General features: G+C 45.8%; 1 protein-coding gene across 1 annotated transcript in view; it reads left to right on the plus strand.

Moving 5' to 3' along the window:
* Window positions 1-6,164, plus strand: part of RPS6KA5 (ribosomal protein S6 kinase, 90kDa, polypeptide 5) — a 241,437-nt gene that overhangs the window by 462 nt on the left and 234,811 nt on the right. The gene's annotated exons all lie outside the window — the stretch shown is intronic.

Below are 6,164 nucleotides of genomic sequence, written 5' to 3' on the forward strand. Positions count from 1 at the left end.
GGCCGGCGAGGTGAGGGTGCGCCCCGGGAGCCAGGGGAAAGTTTTCGGGGCCAGGGTCCGCGGGGCAGCGGGGAGCCGCCTGCGATCCGCCAGCGATCCCTGGCCTCCGGGCATGATCTGGCCCCGCTTTGCGCACAGGTGACCCAGCTGTCACTGCGCCCTGTCTACCAGCAAGGTGTGCCTGCCTCTCAGTGGGCTGGATGCCGCTCTGTTTTGCAAAGCGACCCACACCTCCAGCCCCTCCGCCTCCCTCGACAGGGTCTTGGAGGGATTTTGGGGGAACCGTCACCAAAGTGCCCTGTCCTGTGCGGGAGATCAGCGAGAGCTTGTCCTGTATTGGGAGTGAGGTGGGCTTAACGAGTCCAGTCTGGAGATCAGAGTGATTGCGCGCCCCCAGGGATTGAGGGCTTTCATTTGCAATTATCCTGAAACTCTACTCTTGGCCTTGAATTTCTTTTTTCAGGTCTCCAGAGATGAAAGCTTTGCCAGTTGCAGGCTGTAGGTCAAGCGCTTTTTTTTTTTTTTTTACGCCTGATGCTTGAGATCACTGGAGTTGCTTTAAGCTTCAGACTTGTTACTTGTTTTTGATCGTGTGGGTCTGCATTGTTCATTTTGGAAAATGCTGACTTGGGCTAAATGAGTTCAGTTTTCCTTTCTGGACAGAACAAAAGCATTTGAATGAGTGGCTCATTAGTACCATTGGTGTTCTGAGCGGTTCTTTGGGATTTCGCCCATCTTCTTTGGCATACTGTATTCTTTCATTATATAGACAGAGTTCTACATCAGCTCGGAGGAGAGTATGCCTAGCCCACCTTGCTTCTGTTGTGAACAGATCATAAAGTTAGCGCTGCTGCCAGTTCTTTTAGGTTTTGTGAATCTTAACGATCGGGCTAATTCATATTCCATTAGGTGCCAGTGGATGACTTAAGAAAGATGTAACTAAGATGTTCTTAGTTCAACAGGTTTGTGGTATCATTGTTTGTGAACACATGGAATCTGGGCGCTGTTACCCTGTAGTGGTTTTGACTTTCTGACGTAACCTGTGTGGGCTTAGTTGCTTTTTCTTCTTCTCCTTTTAAAATGCTGTAGATACTGCCCAGAAGTCATTCGAGTCATTCACTCAGCAGACATATTTCCTTCAGTTTGAGTTCCAAGCTGTTGCTCTGAGGGTCACCATGAGTCTCGTCGATCCGTCCGCTCGAGGCACGTCATTACGCCAGTTTCTGTAGCTAATGCTTTCTCCCCAGAGGAGTTTGCATTTCCCCCTCTCCTTATCTTACATAATAATGCACCGATTTGGAGATGCAGACCAGGGTTGTCCTGAGACAGCTCCTTCTCAGCCGCTGCAGTGCAAAAGAACAGCTTGTCAGTAAATGACCCAGAAGCAGTCTCCTTACTCACTCTGCACCCATGGCTCTGTTTCTGGGCTTTGCAAACAATGCTAGTTTTGTAGGCAACAGCGAGGACTGCTTTATTTCCCTTTCACTACCAACAGTGTGAATCATCAGCTTCAAGTTTGCATGTTAGACATTTTTCTGATGGGTAGAGAGATTGTAGTGAATTCATCAGTGCTGGTAACAGCGAGAGGAAAGGAAGGATAGTTTTGCTTGATTGTTGAGCACTGGGGCAACTGACCGGATATTGTGGTCAAAAACCGTGGTTAAAGTAGAATGAAGAACTTGAAAGATTCGCTCCTCTTCATCCACCATGTTTCTGTGAGCCACGACGTGCGAGGCACCAGAGTAATTTGGTCTGACGTGGTCCTTGCCTCTCATAATGCAGACAGGTGTGTAGTCACGCCACGTTAGCAGTAGGTGTGATCACCCGTTTATGCACAGCTCTGTGTTGTATGCTGTCGGATGAAGCAGTAAAGGCAACAGATTATGTGGAAGTTGTTCCCTCCATGCAGGCTGGCATAGCTTGGCTTACCTCGACAGGGATTTGAGAAATGTAGTTTTGAATCCCATAAACTGACAGTCTTTCTAAGAAAAGATGTGCCATTTCATCCTCTGGGACCTATTTCTCTCAAAAGTGAGACTTGAGACAATTGGGAAAGTGCAAAGCAAGTCACATGATGCAGAGAAGGAGCTCATCAGTTATTGGTCACTGTCAATTTGAAAGCTCCTCCACAGTGCCCAGTACCTCTTCTCAGTGTGCCAGTGAACCTAGAGTCCCTGCGACGGGTAAAGGATTAATGGGCTTGGCAGCTGCTCACCAGAAGGGTGAGGGTTTGAGCCCACTATGTATGTAGCTCCTTGAGAGAGAGGCCTTTCAGCCTGTCTCCGATAACTCAGCCCTTGAAAGCATCCGAAGCACCGCTCAGCTCTGACACCCAGGGAGTAGCACTGAGTTACTCCCTTAGCTGTAACCAACTTGGTAGTGACTGGGTTTTTTTTTAACCTGGAAAGCAAACCATTTGCTGCCTAGCCTGTGCCGCTCGGTCTGGCTGTTATTTTTTCAGCATATGTCTTGCCTTCTCTCGTAGAGTGTAAATGTCTTGTCATCGTTCTGTTTTGTAACCTGCACTTGCCTGCTCGGAGACATTTAGTACATGACGAGACAATCCTTATCAACAGCAGCACCAGTGGTAGGAGGGAGCTGCACAGGGTACAAATCCACCAGCAACGCCATGGGAAAAAGATAGGCAGTCTCCTCCTGTACAATTGACGGCCTCTGAAAACTAGCTGAAGGGTCCGCTCTGAGTTGGTTTCTGCTCAGTGGCACATAACAACAACAACAACAACAACAGCTGTAGCACTACTTGAATGTGTTAGATTGCAAGGTCTTTGAGGACAGACACCATGGCTTTTGTTTCTGGTCTGTGGTCTCATACACAGTTGCCATCAAGTAGGAACTGACTCTTCAGCAAGGTTTCAGAGGCTATAAGTTGCACGGGGGGAGATTGCCCATCTTTTGCCTAAGGAGCAGCTGATGGATTTGAACCACCTGTATTTGGCTTGGCAGCACAACTCACTAGTCACTTGGCCACCAGAGCTCCGTAGGCTGTGGTTGATGTTGTTTGGAGCCATCAAGTTGTCTATGATTCATAGTGATCCTGTGAATAACAGGTCCGCAACTTACCCTGTCCTGCGCCATCCTCATCATTTGATTGCATTGTTACAATCACTGTGTCAGTCCATCTCATTAAGGGTTGTCTTCTCTTTAGCTGACCTTCCACCTTTCCAAGCAGGATGTCCTTTTCCAAGGAATGGACCCTCTAAACAACTTGCTCAAAGTATGTGAGATGAAACTTCACTATCCTTGCCTCCAAGGAACATCCTGTCTGCTCTTTCTCTAAGACATATTTATTCTTGGCAGTCCATGGGATGTTCATTCTTCTTCTTCCCTATCACAGCTGAAAGGTGTGGATTCTGTTTCTGTCACCGTTATTAGGGTCCAGCTGTCAGATGCATAGCCAGTAATTGAAAAGACTGTGGCTTGAAGCAGGCACACCTTAGTCTCCAAACTGACATCACTGCTCCTTAACACCTTAACGAGGTCTTTGACAGCAGTTTTACCCAGTGAAGTACATCTTTTGATTTCTTGACTGCTAGTGAGGAGGACCTGATGCACTTGTTGTAGAAGGTCAAGGACTGCAGCCTTCAATATGGATTGAAGCTCAACATCAAGAAGACAAAGATTCTCACCACTGGGCTGAATGACAGCATCATGCTAGATGATGAAGAGATTGAGATTGTTTATAGCTTCAGTTTGCTTTACTCCACAGTCAACACTCTTGGTACCAGCAGCCAGAAAATTAAAAGATGTATTGCATTGGGAAGGTCTGTTGTCAGGGACTTCTCCAGAGTACTGGAGAGCAACTACATCAGTCTAAAGACTAAGGTGCACCTGATCCAGGCCATAGTCTTTGCAATTGCTTGCTATGCGTCAGAGAGCTGGACAATGATAGGAAAATAATTGATACCTTTGAGCTGTGGTGTTGGAGAGTTGAATATACCATGGACTGCTAGAAGAACAAACAGGTTTGTCCTAGAGAGGGTGAAATCAGGCTGCTCCTTGGAGGCAAGGGATCTATGAGGCTTTGTCTGACATTCTTTGGGTATGTTGAAAGGAGGGACCAGTCCTTGAAGAGGGACATCATGCGTGGAAGAGTGGAGGGACAGCGAAAGAGAGGAAGACCCTAGATGAGATAGATTGACTCAGTGGCTGGGATAATGAGGGTAGGTGTGTCAGAGACAATAAAGTTGGCACAAGATAGAGCAGGTTTTAGGGCTTTTGTACACTGGATCACTATGAGTTGCAAGTGACTATATGGCACATAACAACAAAAACAGTGCCAAGTTTACTGATTCTGCATCCAGGTAAGATGAAATCATTGAAAATCAGGCTCTTCTCCATCTATCCTGAGGTTGCATATTGGTCCAGTGGTGAGGCTTTTTGTCTACTTGATGTTGAAATGCAGTCCCTATTGAAGGCTGTCGTCTTTGATCTTCTGCAGCAGGTGTTTCAGGTCCTCTTCACTTTTGGCAAGCAGTGTTGCATCATCTACATAAGGCAGGTTGTCGATGAGTCATTTTCTGATCCTGCTCCGCAGGAGATGAGGTGGCTTGGCTTGGCTCATCCGGCTTCTTCTCCTACAGCAGTCCTTGCCATAGTATCTCCATCCTCCTGGGAGCCAGACAGAGCCACAGCCTCAAGGCAGAGAGCCCCCCAACCACCTGGTCTGTGGCAGGTAGTCAGATATTTGTTGAATGAATTTACTGAGTAGATGAGGATTCAAGACAGAATCTAACAGTTTGTTGAACTTCTAAGTGTTGTAAATGCAGTAAGTCAACAAATTGATGACAGTGACTGTAGAAGCTAAACAATGAAGAGGGAAGGATTGATGAAATCGGTTAAACACATTTCTTGAACACTTTATGTCTTTCTTCTTTGTTAGATAATATTGACGATGCCAGAAGTGACTGAGAAACTCTCCTTCTGGCATGGCAGTAGGAGAGGAGGCCATGTAAACTAGTAATTGTTGATGTTACTGACTGGAAGAGACCCATATCTGTTCCCATTCTCAGTTAAGGAGATCCCCTGGATTGAAGCTCATCATGAAGAAAAGATTCTTACCACTGGGCCAACTGGCAGCATCATGATAGATGATGAAGAGATTGAGATTGTTAACAGCTTCAGATTGCTTGGCTCCACAGTCAACACTCTTGGCACCAGCAGCCAGGAAATCAGAAGACAAAATGCACTGGGAAAATTGTCTGACAGGGATCTCTCTAGAGTACTGAAGAGCAACTATGTCAGTCTGGAGACTAAGGTGCATAGGCCATGGTCTTTGTAAATACTTGCTATGTATCAGAAGACTGGAAAATAACAAGGGACGATAGAAAGAGAATTGATGCTTTTGAGTTGTGGTGCTAGAGAAGAGTATTGAATATACCATGGACTGCTAAGAGAACAACGAGATTCATCCTAGAGAGGATGAAACCAAGCTGCTCCTTGAAAGCAAGCATTCTGAAGCTCTGACATACGTTGGGCATGTTGCCAGCAGGAACTAGTCCTTGGAAAGGGAAATCATGCTTGGGAGGGTGAAGGAACAGTGCAAGAGAGGAAGACCCTTGATAAGATGGATTCATTCAGTAACTGGGGTAATGAGGGTGAGTGTGTCAGAGACGATGAGGTTGGCAGAGAATAGAGCATGGTTCAAAGCTCTTGCACAGCTGTGAGTTGCAAGTAACTTGACAGCATTTAACAACAACAGAATGTGGGAATTATCAAACAATATCATTAATATCACATACAAGTAAAATATTTCTGCAGATCATCCAAAATCAGTAGAACAGTACATTGATAGAGAACTGCCAGAAGTTCAAGCTGAGTTTAGAAGAGGTTGTGTTACAAGGGATATCACTGCTAATGTCAGATGGATCCTGGCTGAAAGCAGATAGTACCAGAAAAATGTCTCTCTGTGTTGTATTGACTATGCAGAGGCACTTGGCTATGTGGATCATAACAAATTAGTAATTAGAATAAAACAAAAGAACCTGAATTCATGCTATTAAGTCAGTGCTGACTCTACTACCCCTACAGGGTAGACTTAGACTGTCCTGTAGTGTTTCTAAGGCTGAGGGATTCAAACTGCCAGCCTTCTGGTTAATAGACAAGCGTCTAAACTGTGCACCATGCTCCTTGGTTTTATATATATA

The sequence above is a fragment of the Elephantulus edwardii genome, unplaced genomic scaffold (genome assembly GCF_000299155.1).
Source record: "Elephantulus edwardii isolate Elephantulus edwardi_28Jun2011 unplaced genomic scaffold, EleEdw1.0 scaffold00002, whole genome shotgun sequence".
Classification (NCBI taxonomy): Eukaryota; Metazoa; Chordata; class Mammalia; order Macroscelidea; family Macroscelididae; genus Elephantulus; species Elephantulus edwardii.